The sequence below is a fragment of the Ornithodoros turicata genome, chromosome 1 (genome assembly GCF_037126465.1).
Source record: "Ornithodoros turicata isolate Travis chromosome 1, ASM3712646v1, whole genome shotgun sequence".
NCBI classification, from domain to species: Eukaryota; Metazoa; Arthropoda; class Arachnida; order Ixodida; family Argasidae; genus Ornithodoros; species Ornithodoros turicata.
Genome location: NC_088201.1, coordinates 204,686,577 through 204,709,521, shown reverse-complemented (window position 1 = coordinate 204,709,521; position 22,945 = coordinate 204,686,577). Strand labels below are relative to the sequence as shown.

Here is a 22,945-nt window from a genome sequence, read left to right as displayed (position 1 = left end):
CGCCACATATCCGGCCCCCTCAACCCCGTTGCCGACGCCCTCAGCCGCGTTGACATAGACCTCTCCGCCCTTGCGTCCGCGCCGCCTGCACTTGACCAGCTAGCCGAACTTCAAGCCCAAGACGAAGAACTGAAGTCTCTGCGATCGGCGGCGTCGACAAGCTTGATTCTTGAGGACGTAACCTTCCCCGAAGCTCGTACCCCAATCTGCTGCGACGTTTCCCGTGGCACTCCTCGACCATTCCTACCCCCTGCAGTACGCCGCTCGGTGTTTGCTCACCTCCATTCTGTGGCGCACCCCGGTATCCGGGCCACGCAACAGCTAATTTCTTCCCGTTACGTCTGGCCTGGTATGCGCGGCGACGTCAAGCGCTGGGTTCGCTCCTGTCAAGCTTGCCAGAAGTCCAAAGTCACCCGGCACACAACTTCGACCCCTGGTCGATTCCTTGAACCGGACATCCGTTTCGCGCACATCCATCTCGACCTCGTCGGCCCTCTGCCTCCATCAAACGGATTCCGCTATGTCCTCACGATGATCGACAGGTTCTCTCGATGGCCGGAAGCCACGCCTATTGTTGACATCTCCGCTACTACGGTAGCAGCTGCCTTCGTCCAGACATGGGTCGCCCGGTTCGGCGCGCCTGCTACCATTACAACGGATCGAGGCCGGCAGTTCGAGTCCCGTCTTTTTGCAGAGCTCGCCGCCCTACTGGGCGGACACAAGACCCGTACCACGGCATACCACCCCCAAGCTAACGGAATGGTAGAGCGCCTCCACCGAAGCCTTAAGACTTCCCTCAAGGCTACTACCACATGCCCTTGGACTGAAGCACTACCTCTCATACTCCTGTCGCTACGAACAACCGTCAAGCAGGACCTCCAATGTACCCCTGCTGAACTTGTCTACGGGACCACGCTCCGTATTCCCGGCGCCTTCTTCCCACCTTCTGCCCCGACCACTCCAGTCGACATAACTTCCTATGTCGACCGACTACGGTCCTGCCTTGCCGACCTCCAGCCCCGTCCCCCCCGATCTAGCACCCGCCCGTCTTACCAGCACCCTCTCCTGCAGACGGCTACCCACGTCTTTGTCAGGCACGACGGGGTGCGCAAGCCCCTCCAGGCCCCATACGACGGACCCTTTCTGGTCGTGTCCCGTAGCCCCAAGCACTTCACCGTCCAGATAGCCAACCGCACGGAAACGGTCTCTCTTGACCGGCTCAAACCGGCTTTCCTGGACGACCCAGTCGACGCGCCCCGGCTTCTACCACAGACTGTTGATTCTACTTCTACCACAGACGCCCGCCACTCCCCTCAACGACGTGTCCGCTGGGCCTCTCCGCTACTTCACCTCATCAACCGCTACGCTGAGGGGGGAGCCATGTAGCAGCCCCAGCGGTGCTATCATCATCCTCGTTCATCATCTCGCGCCCGCGTAGCCGCGGAAAATAAATCAGTTGGGCTCTCGCCGTCAAACCAGCCGGTTCTCTTTGTCTCTCCTTGAGTCCCAACAACCTTTTCTGTGTAGTAGGACCCTCACTTTATCCCCCACTTTGAGCTTCTTTTTCACAGAGTGTGCGACGGGCTTCCCATTTATCTTATTGAACAGCTCCAATTCATTTTCGGTTGTGACTTTGGACGGGCTGATGGCCATAGTCCTGTGTTTGGTGGTGTTGTTGTCGCGCACGATCTTGGGAAGCGCGGAAACGAAGTGGTATTTTCCGGTTACTCTAAAATAGCGGAATATTCTGTCGCGTAAAATGCGTCTCACGCGTTCTGCCTGCGATTCTTTGTTTACAGGAGAGAAGGTGGAATACATGTGGCGGAATCCTTGGCGGTCTTGTTGTAGAATTCCCCTCCTCTGTCGCAAAAGATGTGTGTAGGTGCGTTACCTCCCCGAAAAAGTCTTATCATGGCCCTTTTCATTTCGGCGGGGCGCTTCGTCTTTAGCGGGAGGGTGCGCAGAAAGCGAGACAGGGAATCGATTGCCACGAGGATGTAGCGGTAGCCACTGTTGAATCTCTTGTATTTTGAAAAGTCGGCGAGGTCCATTTGCCACACGTCACACAACAAATCAGCCCACCACAACGGCAGTCACAGGAGCGCAGAATGATGCGACTGCTCCATCCGACAGCCAGGCACAGAACTGATTCATAATGCTTTTTTTTCTTCTATAAAGTCACGCATCTGCACCCCCAAGCGATTACTTTCTCAACTAATTTCATGACAAAATTATTAAGAATCACGCCAGCGCTACTGAGTGAAAAGACACTCACCATCATCGGACACGTACACTACATTCCCTCATTGTAAATCCGCTCGTCACAAAATCCACCTGCATCGTCGAACACCATTCACCAGTGACGAACCACACATCCGGACCCCATCAGAGGCAGACGGATCCCCACCGAAGCTACGCTCTTCCACTAACGGCCAACGCAATTGCTAGGAACAGAATTAACGCGTCCACACCCGCCAGTGTCCAATAGAGAAGTGAATCCTTGCGCCCCCTGCAGGCTTTGCTCATTGGTCATGACGTCATCCTATTGTTTCAGGGCTACACTGTTTTTACCCACTAATGTCCAACCCAAGGTCCATTCCAAGGTTATTTCCTTTATTCTACTATAATGATTCCATAGGGAACTATTGCAGAAAAACACCATACATGAGAGATGATTGTTGGAATTAAGCATTTCATTCCTACTAAATGAGACTTATGAGTACAGGAAAAAAAACAAAATAATGGTTCAGCAAGACATGTCTATCCCATCCGAGAGCCAGGCAGCTAACTGAATAATGACATTTCGTTCCTCCTGAATAAAGTCACACACCTGTCCCCCTTGCAGTTACTCTCTGAACTAAATGAATCGCAAAATTATTAAGAATCGTTCTAGCTCTACACCCATTCAAGGCAGCACTATCGACATCGTCAAGAATGTTTCTTTTCAAAAAGAAAAAACTACATGTAGAAGGAAAGCATGTCAGAACAGGTCTGGGCATGTCAGCGTATGTTTGTCAGACAACCAGGGGGACAAAAGCTAAAAGAAACACTTGAACAAAGCAGAAAACCAGCATCAAACTATTTCTAGGCACACGCACTCCTCTTATTCAAAAACAGTGCTCATCATAAGTCCGTCCAGGACAATACACACCATTTTTCTATTGCTACACTTTTTTCCAGTAACGGTCAATGCATTGCTACAGACACCTGAAACACGGCGTGACGTCATCACATCCTGTCTGAAGAAGACAGCGGTAAAGACAACACTCCTATTATTTATTGAATCGCAAGGTTATTTCCTTTGTCTAACTCTTACCGTATGTTCACTTTTACAATAAAATTCAACAAAGAAAGCACCGTACATGAATCTTGATCTTAGCGATTTTCACCCCAAAGGCTAATCATGGTCATTAGAATCACAACACCACTAAAATACCACTACTCTTTTAAAATAATAAGTGAGACCACTCAACATCATCACCAGGCGTAATACATGACCCTTTCTATGCTCGTATACTCGTTGTCTGAGGCTACACCTGCGAGCAAAAAGGCGCGAAAGCCTGGGGCAAACTTCCAGCTCTGTGATGTCGTGCTGTATTTCAGGAAGATAGCGCTAGAGATGGATAGGTTAGATATCCTACGTACCAGGTCCTTCGCCAGCTACGCGTGGAGCAGCGCTCTGAAGCTCACCAAAGTCAAACTCGAGCTCATGAGCGATCGCGAGATGTACGAAATGATCGAGAAGGGGATCAGGGGAGGTATTTGTAACAGCTTCCACAGGTACTGTCGGGCTAACCACGAGGGGTGCGACAATTACGATCCCCAGCAAGAAAAGACTTTTATCCAGTACCTCGACGTGAACAGTTTGTACCCGTACGCGATGACTTTCCATCTCCCGACAGGTGGTTTTGAGTGGGTCGATCCTTCGAGATGGAGAGAGATCTATTTTCTCAGCATTCCTCACGCTTCGGAAGAGGGTTACGTGTACGTGCTAGATTGGTCGTATCCTGAAGAACTGCACGCTCTCACCAGGGATTTTCGTCTGGCACCCGAACACAGGTGCGTGGACGACAACAAGCTCTCCCCCTACCGGCAGCACTTGAAACACGCGTTGGCGCTAAACGCCCCTCCCACAAAGAAACTCTTGCTGACGTGCTACGAGAAAGAACGCTACGTCGTTCATTATGCATTGGTCGCTCTGTATGTGAGGTTGGGCATGAAAATAAAACGAGTTCACAGCATCCTCTCGTTCCGCCAAGACAACTTTTTGCGCACCTTTGTGCAGAGAAACGTCGCGTTGAGGAATGCCGCGACCACGAAATTTGAGTGACTTCTGTAGAAAACCATGTCGAACAGTACGTTCGGTAAGTCGATACAAAATGTGAGACGCATGAAAATGTACACTATAGCCTACGACAAAGAAAGCGCGCTCCGAAAAGCTAGCTCCGTCGACAGTCAGCATTCTCACATTCTGAGCGACAAGCGCATCTTATATGAGATGAAACAGCATCGCATCAAATGCATGCACCCCCTTTACGTGGGCTTTGCTATTTGAGAGATATCTGAAGTTCGAATGTACAGCTTCATCTACGAGTCGCTCTTTTCTCGCTTGACGTGCCCAGTGCAATTGATCTATAGCGATACGGATAGCATAATTTTTTCTCTTACGTGTCCAAGCCTGGAAGAGCAGCTGGTGAAAATCGAGGACGAGTTAGATATGTTTTCCTATCCGCTAGACCACCCACTTTTCAACGAAGAGCATGCGAACCAGATGGGGTACTTCAAAGACGAGACTGGAGGTGGTGTTATTCAAGAGGTCGTAGCCATCCGAGCTAAAATGTACAGCATTCTCTTGGCTGGGACACACAAACAGATCGTGAGAGCGAAAGGAGTTAAGAAAGACGTGGTGAGGAAACATTTATTGCATGAAGTGTACCGAGATTCTCTATTCAACGAAAGGACAGTCTCTCAGAAGCAGTGCACCATCCAGAGTATAAAGCAAACAATGTACACCATTTCAAGAGTCAAGAAGAGTTGATCCCCTACGATGACAAGCACTATCTTGTAGCGCCGTACACTCCTTCCCTTACGGAAGCTGCGAATACAGTGAGCTTTTTTATGTTTTGACTCATATACAATTATGATGGTACTCTCTCCTTGTGCAGCATTGGAAAACCCGGAAGAGAGCCCGAAAGCGTCGTCGTCAGGCATCAAGTGACCGTGGAACAAAGAGCAAGTCCTTCGTGCACGCGCATGTAGTCAAGAATAAAAGTTCTAGTCGAGATATGCTTCTCTCTCTCTCTCTCGCAGACAGGAGAAGCACGGGTCATCGTGGCAGTGTGGTAGCGGAATGGGTGTATGAAAAGAATGACCATTCCGTCATCGTACTGGTACCGTGACCCGCGCAATGACGACGCCGCGATGAAGATTCCCCATACCCTTTCTGTTGAGGCAAGTCAGGGAGAGTGAGTTATCTATCAACAAACTCCTTTGTATGAATTCAATAAAGATGTTTCAGTGAAAAAAAAGAGAATCTCGTCAAAGTTATTCAGACTGTTTAATGCGTTGCATGTCGATAACCAAGCGATACTTCAATAAATCGGTGACAAAGTTCACGACATAGATTGCTTGCAAATGTCGCTGCTTCCGCAGGGCGTACTTAATATGAGCAATGTCATGAGCGAGAAGGTCCACGACGTCTGCAGCGATGTACAGTAAAAACCCCGAATAACGATATGCTGAATAACGATATATCTCGCATAACGATCAGTTCCGTTCCGACCGTCAAAATTTACGTTAGTTCTATGGGAAATGCGCCCGCCCATAACAATTAAGGCAGCGCTCTCGTCTACTCGAATAACGATGGCAGACGCGATGCTGCTGGTACTCCAATGTCGCGTTTTTCACGCCCCAAAAGCGTGAAGAGCCGCGAGCCATCATAAATGAACGCCACGCGCCCTCGAACTTGCTAAAGGTCGAAGCCATTCACCCTGACAATGACACCTCGGTGACTCATGTGCCGCTCGCGAGGCCCATCCCCTCCCCTCTTGCATGCGAAACGCACATTCCGCCCTCGTTCTCGCTAACCTCGTTTTCCCCTGTCATGAAGCTGTCCACATTTGGAAGCGCTTCAGTTTCCTTATTCGTCAGTCCGTGTTCACTGCTGTCGGATATGGCATCCAACAGCAACAAACGCAAGGAGATATCCTTGGAGACAAAGATCGGAATCATCGACGACCACCAGCGTGAAGCCAAGGTGTCATCCATCGTCCTCAGGTACGGTCTGTCCGAGTCAACAGTTTCCACAATTCTTAAAGCGGAACCGAAATTGCGAAAGGAGCACGCAAACAACAGTGCGTCTGGAAAATGCAAGAACATTCGGGAGCGCTCGCATGAAGACATACAGGAAGCGCTGTACAAGTGGTTCGTCGATGCAAGAAGTCGGAGGATTCCTATCAGCGGACCGATACTCGCTGCAAAAGCAAAGCATTTTGTAGACATTCTCGACCAGGAGTTCAAGCCAAGCGGAGGATGGTTACAAAGATTCAAGGAGCGCTACGCGGTAACCTACCTCAGGATTGTGGGTGAAAGCGCATCCATGGACAGCGCACGCAGGGATAAATGGCTTGATGACCACCTTGAGGACATTTTCGGAAGATATCAGGAACGTGACATCTACAATGGGGATGAAACTGGCCTATTTTACCAGTTGCTCCTTCAATCAACCCACGTCTTTAGAGGTGAAAGCTGTGCGGGAGGCAAGCACAGTAAAGTGCGGTTAACAGTGTTTCTGTGCGCAAATATGGACGGCAGTGACTGTAGGAGGCCCTTCGTCATCGGAAAATCCAAGCAACCACGTGGATTCTCAAATCTGGCGTCCATGCCCGTTCGATACAGGCACAACCAAACGGCATGGATGAAGCGAACGCTCTTCCAGGAGTGGCTCGAGGAGTTTAACCGTGGCATCCGAAAACAAGGAAGAAAGGTGCTGCTACTGCTCGACAACTGCACTGCGCATCATGTCGACGCCAATCTCACCTCCATGGAAGTTATGTTCCTACCGCCGAATACGTCAGGCCTTCAAACTAATGGACATGGGGGTCATTGCAAACGTCAAGGCCTTCTACAGACGACGTGTTGTTGAACGGATGCTCTTCAACATCGACAGAATTAGAGCGCAAGGGCAAGAAGTTCCGGATTTTAAAGTCACACCGCTGATGGCGGTGCAATTTGTCTACGCAGCGTGGTATCAGCTCGAACGATCAACCATTCGAAACTGCTTCTTAAAGGGGGCCTCATTCTCCCCACGGATGACGACGTTGAGCTCGAGCAAGCCTTCGACGACGTAGACGCAGAGGTCATTCATGCGGAAATGCGTGGGCTCTGGGAACAGGCTACGGACTCGAAACTGGTGCCAGACGCAACAACCTTGGAGGACTATGTTAGTGTTGACAACGACGTGGTGGCTACTGAGGAAGTGAGTGACGAGACCATCCTTTCGGAGATTGGTACAGCCGGAGATAATGCCGACTGCAGTGCGTCAGAGGACGAACAGACTGTGCCCTCTGTGTCGTGCACTACCGCTCTTCGGTCCGTGGACGCATTGAAAGACTTTGTAATTGATCGCGGCCTTTCCGCAACTTGAATCTCTAGAGCGTGACATTGTGAAGCGAACAAGCAACGCAAAGCAGTCAAAGATCACGTTTTTCTTTCAATAAAGGTGATTTTCACCTGATATTTTGTGGATTTATTTCCCCATTTGATACTGATCATCTAGTGGGAAACCCACGGATAACGATGTACCCCGCATAACGATGGAATTCGTGATTACCGTCAATATCGTTATACGCGGGTTTCACTGTAGTAGAATTCTGCGTTGGCCAAGGTCACAAATTCGCTCATCAGTCCCAAGGGTCCGTCCGGAACCATTATACAGACGTTCTTGAAACAGGCGTAGATCTGACGCACCATCTCCTGCAGCGGGCCCGGAGAAATCTCTCCTATATTGCCAAAACTTACCATGTCTATCACATAGCGAAAAGCAGTGATGACGAGCTCGTTGCGGGGACTTTCGTTGTTGAAACATTCCTTCTCCACTTCTTCCCAAGAAGCGTGGGTGCGGGAACAATTTTGTAACGAGTGGTAGCAGAACATCTTCACGTATTGATGGTGCGAGCGCAGTGCACACTGCCTTTATACAGATAAACGCGCGCAAAGAAACCAGGGCGAAACCGAAACTGAGAAGCCACCTGTTACCGCTAGGGGCGCGCGCGCAGTGGAAGGAGCAGAGAGTGAAACAGAAACAACCCGTGGCCGGGCGGGCGACGCAGAGGGCGCTAGGCGCGCGCTCGCGCGCATGCGTAGCTGCCGCGGCGCGGCGCCCCAGTCACTTGCTCGTTGGCTGTCGTGGAGAGCAGACGTGCACTCGGTTACTCTGCAGTCCCCGCGACCGCTCAATATCTGCGTGGCTGCCGGATGAAACAGACGCACCGTTGCCGCAGGGGAAAAGGTGAGTGATTTGCCGATGTTTGCGCATTGTTTTACCGCGCTCCTTTTCTCGCATGTTTGCCGCGCACCGTACGCGCATGTTTAGCAGTGACCGATGAGTGATTTGGCGATGTTTGCGCGTTGTTTGACTGCGCTCGTGTTAAGCCTTTTCTCGCATGTTTGCCGTACGTGCATGTTTAGACTTGTTTAGCAGTGAGCAAGCCTTTTGTTCGTGTTGTCGCATGTTTAGCGTTTTGCAGTTCCCGCCTAGGGTTAGCTGCATAGTGTTCTGAGGCTGTCGTTAAGCCTAACCGGTCGCCTTTTCCCCGATGTGTACTGTTTTCTCCGTGCTGTTTAGCAGTAGCGGTTAGACCTTTTCTCTCGCATGCCTAGACTTGTTCAGCAGTGTTGCCATTTTTACCTGCCGCTAGTATCTTGTTCTGTCTTTCTCACATAGAGCTATGATGGCGACGCCATCTGGTGTGATGCCTTGCAACTGCTTGGCCACCTGTCGTCGATCTCTACAACTGCTGGCTGCCAACTACGAACATGGCGGGCGCTGGTCACTCAGGTGTTCCGGAACGGTTTCTTCGCAACGGCATCGTTGATTTTCGAATAAATTGTTTCTCTCCACTCTATTTTATCTATTTACAGTGAAACCCGCGTATAACGATATTGACGGTAATCGCGAATTCCATCGTTATACGGGGTACATCGTTAAACGAGGGCTGACCTAAATAGCGTGTCCCCGAAAAGTCGAGCGCCACCCCGCATGTAGCAAAAGCAAAAGAAACAGATGCTAAAAAAAACTTGAATCTGTGTGACATTGCACTGGTTTGGGAAAACAGCGACCAGAACTCGTAGAGGGAACCAGGGAACATACCAGGACAACTTCTGGCAACACTACACGTCACCATTCCGCAAGTCGGCTTCACCTAACAGCTGCGTGCTTTAGGAGAAGCTAGTTTTAGAACCCTGTCGCGCGACTCACGGGTGGAAAGCACGTGCTAGGCCTTTTGAATCATCTCGCGAATTTGAGCAGCATTGGCCAAATACGGAAACACAAAAGCGTTACCACCTGCCTCTTTCACTGACAGTATTAGAAAATGAACAGTTGCTGTCTATTTTCTTGCCTCAATTTTTATTTTGGTTTAATTCTTTTGATGGTAATTTCGGACGATACGAATTTTTTCCGCTACAGCGTGAGATTTGTATCATCGAAATTCTACTGTATCTTATCGCGGCGAAAATTGCGGCCTGGTTATGCGCACGGGACTGCGTCCAACATCGTTATACGAGTACTCGGAACCGCGGTTTCCATCGCTGTACGCGGGTCGTTTCCCCATAGAAACAATGTATATTTTGACGGTAAAATCATGAACCATCGCTTTACGAGAGATCGTTATACGCGATATCGCTATTCGCGGGGTTTACTGTATTTTATTTTCTACCTATTTTTTTATTTTTTATGGACTCTCGTAGTGCACAACGCACACCTGGTCTGAACACGAGATAGACGCTCCCCAATTAGTGTGGTGGCTCCCTGGAGGATGCTGATTAATGTTGGGGGCCCAATTAGCTCTAACTGCTAATTAAATCGTGTTCAGGACAGTTGAGCATTGTGAACTGTGAGAGTCCAGTACTTACTACTAGGTGATGTCGCGAATTTCATTATTTTTTATTTCTCTTGGCTAAAGCGCCTTCATAATGCACTAAAATGCCTAAAATGCGTTTCCCATATTCGAGCACAGGCTTAGAAGGTCCTGCATATCTTCTGCGGTGTTCGTAATCAGGATGATGTCGTCCGCGAAGGCTAGGGTCGTTATGCACGTGCTCTCTCTGCTTCCGTCTGTTTTTTGGGTGTGCAGGTACATCCCTTTCTTGGTGGCGAATTTCCCCATTCATTATCATTAACTTATTTGTTGTTGTTGTTGTTGTTTCTTATTAAAGTCCAACACGACGAGGAGGTCGTTAATGAAAATATTAAATAGTGTTGGGGACAGGGGGCAGCCTTGTCGTAGCCCCACCTCTAGTCAAACTTCTCCTGACTTGAAGTCTCCGGTATGGTATTTGCTGGTACATCCTGTATAAATTGCCTGGATCAGTTCTGTTGTGTTCGTCGAGATTTCAATGCAGTGCATCTTTGTTATTAGTGCGTGATGTGGGGCGGCGTCGTAGGCTTTCTCCAAGTCTAAAAAGCCGAAGTAGAGGTCTTTGTTTTCGGCTTCTGACAGTTCTATGAGCTGGGTGATGGTGAAGATGTTGTCACTAGATCTTCTATTCTTACGAAAACCATTTTGCATATCAGGTAGCTTTGCATCGCATTCAAATTGTAATCTCTTTGCTAGTAATGCGGCGAAAAGCTTATATATATTACTTTGGAGGGCTATTGGGCGGTAGGAACTGATCTCTTCCTTTGGTTTGCCTTTGCCCTTGTGCAACAGTTGTATGTCTGCTCGTTTCCAGTCATCGGGTATTACTTTAGTACATAGTATCTGATTGAAGCAATGTGATAATGCCTGGAGTGCATGCGGTTTCATTGCTTTGATAAATTCGTTTGGCAGGTTGTCCGGGCCCACTGCCTTTCCCGAAGCACGGTGTCCCGAAGTCAGCCCATGGATACCCCTTTCCATTTCTGTTACAGTAAAGTATTCCACGGTGTCTGCTCTGTTGGAGTTGGGTGCGCTTCCGGTTGGCTTTGGGATGACACTTCTTCTTTGAAGTTCTCCTTGCTGGTTAGTGAAGTATGCAGTTAGGAATCGTTCTATGTTCGTGGCTGAAGAAAGCAGTTGGTGGTTCTCGTTATAGAAGGCGTACACTGGTGAGCTGTTTTCGGATTGTTCAAGGTTCCTGATGTATCTCCAGAGAGCTGCCCCACCTCTCTTGCCTTTTTCCTTGATGTTACTAGTGATTTTTTCGTGAAAGGCACGAATTTTGTCGGTTACCGTAAGACTTACTATTCCTTTCTGTTCTTGGTATAGTCGATCTTGTTTCATTACGTTCACGATCATTCATTTTTCATTCCCTATCCCTCGTTGGTTGTTTCCAACCGATGATGTTTTCCCGACCGAGCTGCTTGCCCCTTTCTCACCCATAATGTTCCATACTGGACAACTCAAGTTACGAATATGTTTAATAGCACCAGCTTTATGACATTCTACATGCAGGGTACACAATTTAAATCTGGGCTATAAAGTGTCTGAAAGATTTTTCAAATGCTGTTTTATCTGAATATTCATATAAAATGGCATGAATGACCATGAACTGTACTGGACTAAGTTACTTAAAACACAAGCTGTCCATATACTGAGTCTACTTTTTCGTAAATATGAACGAAATGAGGGAAATTAAGGTAGGACGTACGTCCACCTAGTATCTTGGGTATTTAAAGCCTGTAGTAGTTACTATGGGAAAGGCTTTGAGTATCCTGTTCACCGTATAGGCTGGTTTAACCATTCTCTTGTTTTTTTGTGTGTTTTTTTTTCAAGTTTGTACGACATTCTCCGCACAAACTGTTGGTATGTAGTGTATCTATATTTCCTGTATGAGACACGCAAGCTCTGAACAAAGCTAAAGCAATTATGACGGCGAGTAGTATTTCAGCTGCACCCTTTCTGAATAAGTGACGAACAATGACGAAAAGTTCAGAAGAACAATTTTGTATTGAAACCAACCAGCAGGATTGTGCATGAAGCACGCTTCTTACTTGTGAATATGAGCGCTAGGTTCAAAGTTCTAAATGTGCTACTTTAAGAGCAGCTCCTTGCAACATAAGCACTCGACTTCTTTCGACATTATTATGCATGGACCACTCCAGCCCCTTTACACGGTGCCGTCAAACACGAAATTTACACGAACTGTTCATGTGCTTCATCACGATGGATGCTAAAAGCTCATCTAACAGTCTGTCGTTGGAACATCCTCTTCATGCTGAAGTCGATTCGCGGCTCAACATTTCAAAAGCAAGGCCTCCAAACTCTGCTGCACGTAGCAGGTGCGTCTCAACTGCTGAAAGGTAGCTGAAAAGCTGACTTCTTGACTCCGCTGTGCTTCCACGTCCATATTGAAAAAGCACCCAGCAATACGGAAGTTGCGGGAACCACCCGAACTTCCGGTGTGGACTTTCCACCAATAAACGTCGCGGGCGTTTTACGTCATACACATGGGAAAACCACTGCATAATAGCTGGAGTTTTGCGCTGATTGCACGAGTTGAGGGCAGAAATCGAAACCGCTTCTCGGCTCCTTGTTTCGGTGGCTTGTTGGTGGCTCCGCAGAGACGAAACGTTTCAGTTATAACTTGGAGGCACCATGCAGGTTCGTTATCCATACAAAGACATTGACCAGGTTCTGGTCAGAGACCGTTTAAAAGCCGGGCTGTGCCTGTGAGTGTAGTGTGTTCAAGTTGTAATGTAAGGTTATCACATGCCACAAATTCCATTGTGTTCTTGTCCACTGAAGTTGGCTGCAGCAACCAGCAGCCTTCAAAGGGTGCTCGAGTATCTTGACCAGCAAGTGATGACAGTCAGCATGCTCATCACCGATAGGCAAAATTAGGCGAAGTCCTTCATCAAAAACACTCATTCATGTGAGAATCATCGCTTCAACGTGCTGTACATTGCAGAGCAAATAAGTCACATTTCCTTTGTAGTGCACACATGTGCAGTCCAGCTTTTGGATGATGTTTGACAACATATTTCCTATTAGAAGGGGTACATTTGGGGGCAAGCTTTGCTGTGAAGATTATTGATCACATTTGTAGCTTAAATGTGTAGATGCTTTTTGCACGTTTTTTTAGCAATGTTAGCCTTAACCGGTATAATTATAATCTCTGCTTCTCCTTGCCACGCCAAGGAAAAAGATGCATGCAGCAGCACTGGTGAAGCAACGTCCGGTGCTACGAAAATGGTGCCACAGCATTGTAAACCACCTCTGCTGGTGCGCATGGACAAGCAATGATACCGGGAAGTTGGTCGTGGTAAAGTGGATCTCGATATTATCATTGGGATGTGGATCATGGTGTTGCTAAACATATTCATGAGAATAGAATCAAGGTCTTCATGTAATATGTGCACATCGAGGCATTGGAGAGCAGCTTTGTCTCCATGAAGGTGATTTACAATATTTAAAGCTATCGGGGATTTCTAAGCAATTGTCCTGCATTCCTCACAGGGACTGAAACATTCGAACAGTCGGAGGGTATAGTGGATGTACTCCTCTTTTGAAGGACATCCAGTCATAATGTGCACTACAAATTTCCTTGCCTCAATGCTGTTTCTCAGTCATGTATCTAAGATATCAGTGCACCACTTCGACCTTATCTGTGTGCCAGAACCTTATCTAGTGCTTGATCTCTCGACGATGCATAATTTCAGCAAATACGTTCAACAGGAATCTACCGCTAGAGTTGTCATTAATGCCTAATTATTACGTACGTACCTACAGTGTGTATGTGCACCATGCCGTTGCCAAGTACGACTCGTTCGCATGACTATAGTGCCCTTAAAGAAGCTTAATTATAATGTTCCTGAAACGACACACGCCAGGCATTCGAGAGAGGTGTGTTCGTCGTGTGTGACTTCGCAAGCAGCAAGTGATGCAGCGGTTGCGATACGAGAGTGAAGTCTCGCAATTTATTTATTCATTTATTCAAGGCCCAAGGGGCAATTAAGCAAGCCTATAATGGCAATCTCTGTCAATCTAATGTCAATCTCTATGCCTGTCAAGTCAGCGGGCTCCCCGTTCTCCACGTATGTCCGCGTTAAGGCGAGGTCCCATAGCCTCGATTTGAGCAGCAGCAGAGCAACAGCAGCGGAGCAGCAACGGCAGCGACACGACCGGTCCAATAGCTCTGGGCGAGAGCAGCAGCGCTGCCGAGCTGCAGAAATTCCTTGCTGCTCCCGTGTCCACATTTTTGGTTGCTGTGCTGCCCTGTTGCTCTGCAGCCTGAGCAGCCGGTCTCGCAAGGCAATTAGGAGGTTGGTTGGTATTGTTTTCGTTCGACGGTGTTTAGGGTTAACAGGGCGGAGAGTGACGGCAGGAGGTTTGTGTCTGGTTGTTCTGTGATTTGTTTCTGAAGACCTGGGGACACGCTTGTGATTGCCAGTAGTTTGGACCGAGTGTTCAATCACCGGGACTGCGTGAAGTACGCTTTCAGGACATAATTCAGTTCATAAAGTTCAATAAAGTGTTCGACCGAACCTACGTGATACATATGTTGTGTACCAGAGTTGTAGCTACATGTTTGCTTGTTTTCTGGAAAGTACTTCAAAACCCGTGACCTGGTAACGTACAAGCAAATTACGTTCACGTCCATGTTGTGTGAAAACCATACCGACCACATTTCTTGTGAGGGTCGACGACTTGCGAGCAAGGTTGTTGTAAATGAAACTGACTCTTGAAAAGGGTTCGATACAGATAGACAATGTTCAGGCAACAAAAAGGTTCGGTAGAGATAGACAATGAACTGGTTGCCTTATGAAAAGAGGCAGAAACTAGTGATGACTAGTAGAAGATGCCTTCGTTTTCGTTAGACAGCTTTATTTCACTATCAGCAACGTACGCATTTGACAGTCACAATAAATCAAAATATCGAATCCTAGTAACGAGGAGATATTAATACGACAAAATCCTGTAGAAGAGTCTCCAACCCAGGCAGATGCTGCATAGCAGTGCGAAAGGACGAACCTACGTTGAATGTCACGAGACTTCTACACATCAACGAAGAGTGAATTAGGTAATATGAGGCTCAGACCACCACCACAATAATTTCACAGTCCACTTGTGAGCTACAGATCCATAATATGTCCCACTCATATCAGCCTTTCACCTAGAATTGCATTCCTACGTGTGTGTACTAAAAGGCTTAGCTACTGCGTACGCCTTCGGAATGTTCGAAACGTAGACAATGCCGTAGTTGCCAACACGTTTTGGACTTCCTACGCCGCTGCTGCCGCTAATTCAAAACGAAGCTATGGGACGCCTCTAGCAGCAGAGCAGCCGCAGCAGAAAACTGCTCTGCTGCCATGTTGCCGTGTTGCTGCTGCCGAACCGCTGCTGCTTTGCTGCTGCTGGTGGGACGCGGCCCTTAGTATGCGGGACCTCCGTCTGGTGGCGCCAAATCCCTAGGGTACGCACCGAGTGATAAAAACGCAGCAGCTGTAGCCGCAGCAGCCGCCCGCAAGCAGAATTTGGCCTCGCGTTGCGTGACGAAGCACTTCAATTCGAAAAATTCCGAAAACATTCGAAACAATTCGAAAAACGACGGACCAATAGCAGACAACAGTTCTCGCGACCCTAGCGCCACCGCTGCAAAAGGGGGCCGCGGGGAAGGAGGAACAGGAAAGGGGCGGAGGAGTCGGAGCGACCGCCTTGCCAGGCATTAAAGATATAGGAGGCATTGGTATAACACACACTCGTGTATCACGCGCACCACTAAAAACAGGCCGAACTTGGAAAAAACTTCCACGTAACGCGCACCGCAATGTTGCTACACGCTTCTGTGCTGCCATGACTATACACAGTAAACCAAGGCGGTTATGCATATGCATTATTTGAAACATATTTAGTTTCGCGTCCCTTCTCAATCATTACAGCCCAGATGGGTCAAAGTCGCCATCTTGCCATGTATTTCAGCCTATTCCCAGCGTAAGACCACGGGGATCGCCATCTTGTGGGACGGTTGTTGCCAACATTGAAAAATCTGCCTCCCAGATACACAATCTAACGCCTCCAGGAGACAAATAAATTTAAGTAGCTCACACAAAAGCTGGTTTTGTGAGAACGTGGCAAACATAGGCTCCCTGATGTTGCTATCACATGTGTCGAGAGAGATTGAGAAATCTGTGCTATAGCACAGGATAAACAACTACTTGCTAGCACAAGTTCATAGCATTCACAACACTGGCATTCACACTCTGCGTATACACGCTTCTCCGGATATATGACTTAAAGAACGTAAAACAGGGAACATTGCTATTATGGATACAAACACTTCGAAATAGAATCTGCTTCCTGAAGACATGGAAAACATAGAAACTCTGAGCTTGCAATCACACGTGTCGAGAAGTGCATCCCACTGAGAAATCTCACAGGACGAACAAATAATTCCTAGCAGAAGTTCATAGTGTACAAAACACTGACATTCACACTTTGCGTATACACGCTTCTCTGGATATATGACTTAATGAACGTAGAACAGTGAAAATTGTTATTAGCATAGAAATTGTATGCACATAGCTAGGTGAGTACTTTCATGTACATCACTCATTATTGGTTTCGAAACAGAATCTGTTTTGTCAGGACGTGGCGAACATAGAGACCCTGAACTTGCTCAGTCATGAGTCGTGATCGTTCTCTGAGCCGCAATGTCAAGAAGTCCTTCAGCAGAACCTTGACTAATGAAATCACATGCTCTGGGTTCTCGGCAAAGTGTCCTTGGGCACTATCAAAGTATTGTCTTTCTGCAAAGATCTGAAATGCACTTGTCACAAGTGTCTGCAATGCTGCACGCGCTGACTGTCGTAGAGCACACTCACCAGAGCGAAGTAGGTTTTTTACAAACAAGGAGGGATAGGCTAAATTGTCTTTGGCTAAATTGTGTCTTTGGTAAAAAGAAACACGCTGTTTTCACTGTTGTCAATCATTGTATCTATGCATCCGGTACAGGTTATTTGTCTTGCTGCAGATGTAACCAGCTTCCCCCCAATGTACTTGAGTATCTCGTCACCGAAGTCTGTCAGTCCGGAGATATTGGAATAGTCATGGTCAATGAAAGAGGCCATCTCATGAAGCGCCTGATGATGAGGGTCACTTTCGCTGCCATCTTCGGTGTTTTGCTGTGGCTGTCTCTGTGTTCCATGGTGGCGCTGCAACTGAATTGAGTCAAGGTCTGGTGCCACATTTCCAGTTTTGGGGCCCTGGACATCTGCATGTATCAGCAGTGCTTGTAGGCATACCGGAATTGCAGTGCAGAAGGGTTATTATTCCATCCTCCCCTCTGGCGGACGCATCCAAAGAACATTTCCAGGTGGTCCTGGCTCAGTCTGTATGTACAGATGTGTCTGCGTATGATAGATAGGAACCTTGTGATCAAGTTCAGCGTTATAGGGCCGGTGGGAGTAACCATGTGATGAGAAATGGGGTATGTATGGCATTCCTCACCTATAGGCTGGCTACTGGTTCTAAATTTTAGCTGTAATGTGATGAAAATGCTTCTGCTACACTAGCTGAAACTGAAGCCTCTCATCTGATCTGCCAATATTTGCAAGATTTACTTCGCTTTCGCTACTTTTGCTTTCTGCTGGATTTCCTGGCTTCAAATATTACATCACTAGTGTAATATTAGTAGGGGAATTAATTTTGTAAAAACATTATAGTTTTTCTTCAAGCTTCAAATCATAGTTACCTGGCACAGGCTTTTACAGAAAAGGTAGTCGGCGAGCTCAGCGACACTCTTCAGCGTGAATGCTAGGCTTATAACTGACATTCAGCGGCCATCTTCCACTCCAGTCTCCCAGAAGGAAGCCCCAGTGTCATCAGCTTTCTTGAAATTTCTACCATTTTCTCTTTCTGCTGTGTGAACAGCATCGGTCTCAGAGGTGCTTTGGAGCCCTTCGCATTTGGTACATGAGAATTCAGTAAGTCGAAAGCCCTACGAGAAAATAAAAATGCATCTTAACATCAAATACGCAATATTTAAGATAGCACTCTTACTCGTTGACAGCCTCAAGAAACTTCTCTGTTCCCTCGCTGCCTTGAAATGCTGGGAGGCCAAGTGTTCTGGCAAATTTAAGTGCAAGGCCCACGACGCACTGAAGTTCTGTGCTGCCAGCCGCACCTTCATTATTTGGCTTTTGTACTGAATATGGGCCCTGATGAGTTTGGTAGCAGCACGGAGTCCTTCTTCAGCTTGGAGAGTGTGGAGCTTAACAATGTAGTCCCATTCAACTACCTGCAAAAGGTGTGAATCCATTTACAATCAAATTATGAAAGGAAAAAGGTTATCACTTACCCCATATTCACAGCTGTAGAACGTGCCCTTATTGGCAAGGAGATTCCTCAACAGCTTCAGTGCATGTGCCGCATCAAATACAAAGAAAATCTGTTCACCTGTTCGCTTTGGGTGAGGAAACCACGTTTGAAGCTCCATGGCTTGTCGCTGGTGAACCCTGCAGCCAAAGAGCTTTGCCATTGTCACATTCGATGACAGCCCATCGCAGACAACTGCAACAACATGCAAGCCGCAACCTTCTAGGCTTTCAATAGCGTCTGTGATGATTTCTCGAAGAACTTCTCTGGAACATCCATTGTTCAGGATATAAACAATAGGTAGTTTCCAGCGAGATGCCACACCAACAGCCATCAGTACTAAAGAGTCTGTTGCAAGTGGCACGTCGTCACAGTCTTGTGGAGATTGCAAGTGTCCAAGGTTCACGTATCCGATAAGCCTGCCTGATTTCTGGTCGAATTCACATTTTTTTTCGAATGCTCATTCCATCCATCATTATAGAACACAGTCGTTCTTCTTTGGGGGCATCTTTGTACTTGTCACTTAGGTACTGAAGTGATTCTTGTGTGAAGCCTGGCCAGGCATCAACAACCTGTAACCAACTTCTAACAGTTGCTGGTGTTGGCATGAGGAACTTGCTTGACAGAAATTTGTATGCCCGCGGAGAATAAAAATGCAGCGTTGTTGCAAACTTCCTGAAAGTCTCGCTGTACCGTCTCCCAGATGGAACGCTTCTGTAGTTTTTTTTTTCACTCTAGGATTTCATCAGGCAGCTCTCCAAAAGACTCGAGCCGTTGTTCTGCCTCCTCTGAGATGAGCTTTCTCTGTTTTAGTTCACTGATTAGATCCTGTAAGCTTTGTATCTTCTTCTCCTTTCTTCTAGTAACCTTCTTTGTCGCATAGAGCTTCCGTCTTACTTTCCCTAGGTGGTGGTGCACAGCCTTAAGTTTTGTCCGTGGTGTTGTCCTAGTGGTGTAAGAATGCTCTTGTAGCACAATTCTTCCCTTCTCTGGTGTCTTTAGCTGCCGTCTCCCTTGGTTTAGCATAGTGGTTGGACCTCTAGTGCCCTGTAAATTATGTTCCTGCATGTCAAGACCGTACACTAAAGGTCCACTTCCTCATGGCCTCTTGAACATGTACGTACCAGATGAGATTTTGTGGCAGGAGGTGTTCGTTCGATATGGGTGGGAGTGCATGGTGATGATGATGATGCATGTGGCAGCTTCAGGAAAGGATATATAGGTTTAATATAGGTGGTGTAATGTTATAAAAAGTGCATTTACCATGTGCTGGGTTTTCTCTGGTGTGGAGCTTGTTGAGGGGATTAAACGGCTTGCAGAGCTTGCAGGGCCTCCGCCAGTACTGGTTTGTGGTGCAGTTGGTTCAGCCTTGTTGAAGGACATATGAAAATGACGGTTACGTGAACATGACAGACGACTTCCATCTATGATATCACCATTTGATATCACACCAACACTAGCTTTACTTAGCATAGACTTCTGACAATGCTGACAAGGAATGCCTGTGGATGTGATCCTTCCAGAGTCATGTCACTGGTGTCATAGCTGGCTGCTTCAGCTGTGTCATTTGCCTTCCTGGAGGACTGTGGCTCCTGTACATCTCAAGGCTCACCATCTCCAGCACAGGCTGCATTATGAGGAAAAGAAAAGAGATATTGAGCAAGCCAGTGACCAAGTGCTGGCCATTCAAAACCTTGGTTATTTGATGTACATCCCGTATTGCCTCAGTATCTGGTGTGCGTGGCCGAGGTGTGGCAGGGCATGCATCACGTTTCAGCTCGCGTCTGGTGTGCCCAGTGTAGTAACAGCTTGACTCAAAATGCAGCGAACAGAGACGGTGGTATGCACGGTGGCTGTATGGCTTTCCCTGTAGGCGTTCAAGCCATTGCACCCACTGTGAATACTGCTTGGTATGCTGTTGAGGAAACCTGTCAGAGTAACGGTATTTTTTACTGCAACGAAATGCAATGGGGTTGTCATGCAAGGCACAACGTTGGCAGAGGTACAACGTAAATGTACGAAGAAATATTCGGCATAAAAATGCAGACATAGGTATGTAGGTGGATGGGGAAGTTCAGCAATCCCTACATTCCTACACCATAAAATGCGCATCATAACTAAAGCTAGCGCGCACTATACACGGAGATGAGAAGACTTCTTCGAGAAGTCTAATCGTTTCTGTCTATAGCGGGCTGCTTTCAGTTATGATGTACTGCTACCAGCTGCCCTACATCACAAATTTAGTACCATAAAATGTGTGCTGTCGTGGAGCATTGTAGCAAAGTTATGTTTACTGCAAATAAGGAAATTGCAACCTCTTTTGTGTCTGTGGCCTTGACATTATAAAAGCAGGGGTGTATCTAGGTCAAGAACATTTCATGTATTTCAAAGCAATGTAGAATTGCTAACAAAACTCTATGACTGGCACAATTGTCTTTTTTTAGGTAGCTAATATGTTACTGTTGATGTTAGGGTAACAGCCTTATAGCTCAACATCTTAGGGGAGTCTCAGGACGCCTATATTTCGACTGTTCTTCTGGGTGGCTAAATTAAGTTACTTGATATTTGTAAATATTTACAGTTTAACAGATCAGTACAGTTAATATGGCAACAATAAACTAATGCCTATGAAAGAAAAAATTTTATAAATACCAAACAACAAAAGTTTAATTACTTTTAGGGACTAAACAAATTGTGTTATTTTTTCTTCTGCCCGACAGAAAGATTGCAGACTGAAAGGGGCCGAAATGGCAGACACCGAGCGACCAGAATCAATAAAAGGCATGACGAGCACGACGCAACATCCAGAAGAAATGGTCCCGGCTGCGAGGGCGGAAAAAATGGTCTCGTTGACTTTTTTTCTTTTTTTTAGGATGAAGCTTCACTGTGAACGTACGTCATTTATGCAATTTGTAATTTTCGGTTTTCAAAAAGTGTCTAGTTGGGGTGTTTTGAGTATGATAATTTGGAAACAGTGAAACGTGTGCACATAATTTTTCGCCATTATTATAGTAAAATTGTAAGCAAACACATGGCCGCTTTTTGCGCATGCAGGTAAAAGGACCATTGATAATTAATAAGAGCCTGATAGCCCCGAGAGCGTACGACCTGCTTACTGCTGTCACAGCTACACCCCGAAACGGGTTCAGGATATTCCTCAAACAATGTTCCTCCTACAAAAGTTCGGGCGTTGTCTCCTTGTTCCACGTCTCTCGTTCTCATGAGAAAGTTTTAGTATATGCGAAAAACTATACTACGATAAGTTATCAAATGGAACCGGATCAATGTGGTCATATGCTTCAAAAAAGCGCCTTTCTGTATAGTAAAACTCTCTGAACGACTGCATATTCGGCGGTTCGCAACTGTTTTGCCGTGTCGTTACCTGAAGCTTTCAGTTTCCTAGGAAGCCTAGCTATAGCTAGCTAGCTAGAGGAAATAATAACTAGCTTGAGCTGTACTGACGAGCAGTGCGCGGTGCGGGAATGTGTAAAAGTAAAAGTAGGTTCGACGAGTCTGATCGGTCCCATCGACCAATCGGACCCGTCGAACCTACATTCACTTTTACATATCCATGACTTCGCTTTTTATTTTTATAAAAAAAAGTTCACTCTTACGCTAAAACAACGTGTTGATGCCGGCTGTTAACTGAACATGTCAACGCTGATCCATAAAGCTAGGGGTACCATATGGATATACTTGATATGCAGTTATAATAATTTTGGAGGGCACCAATTGCCTACTGTGTACGCTCAACCTGAAGGAATCTTGTATATTTTCCTGTTATGCGTCTGAGATATGTGCCAGACAATCAGATTAATCTTCCACGTTTCGTATCACTAATGTGCGGCATTAAATATTCCGAGTAACACAGCACAGTAACAAACTTTCACTTACTTGTGAAAAGACACTGCAGATCCCCTGTACGCGAATTGCTTGCATTTCTCGACGACGCATGAGTTGGGCATTATGACTCGGTGGTCCGTCGAAAACAAATGCACAATCCTTTTCGTTCTCTCCATTTATAACCCGCAATAACAAACGCGACCTTGGCGACCTTACTTAAAATTATGACTGTCGGCGCGCCACGCTGGCGCGACACCCGCAGCTGGTAAACCGAAACTTGCCTACGGTTGCGAGTGACGATGCGAGCATGAAAGTGTGCGCAAACAGAAGCTAAATACAGCAATGACAAACAAAATGAGTCATTTCTCATTTATACACGTTTATTTGAACATTTCACAAACACGTCCTTTATTTAGACTCCCCATAACAAAAAAAAAAGAGAATCATGCCGCCGTAAACAGCGAACTTGAAGTTTCCGGGTCTGGCAACTGCGTTCCACAAGATGGCAGCGGTTACGGTGGAAGCACTGATCTCGATTGTAAAAGGCTGGATCGCGGATAGGGAGCGCGATCGTGCGGCAACCGGCC

The 22,945-nt window shown here is 46.9% G+C and overlaps 1 long non-coding RNA gene across 1 annotated transcript in view; it reads left to right on the top strand.

Annotated features, from left to right (window-relative positions):
* The window catches only part of LOC135375662 (uncharacterized), a 37,720-nt gene extending 16,369 nt beyond the window's left edge, over nt 1–21,351 (top strand). Inside the window, exon 3 of the long non-coding RNA XR_010417324.1 lies at nt 21,236–21,351. This is a non-coding gene — a long non-coding RNA (uncharacterized LOC135375662). The remainder of the gene's footprint in view (nt 1–21,235) is intronic.
* The last annotated feature ends 1,594 nt before the right edge of the window (nt 21,352–22,945 follow it).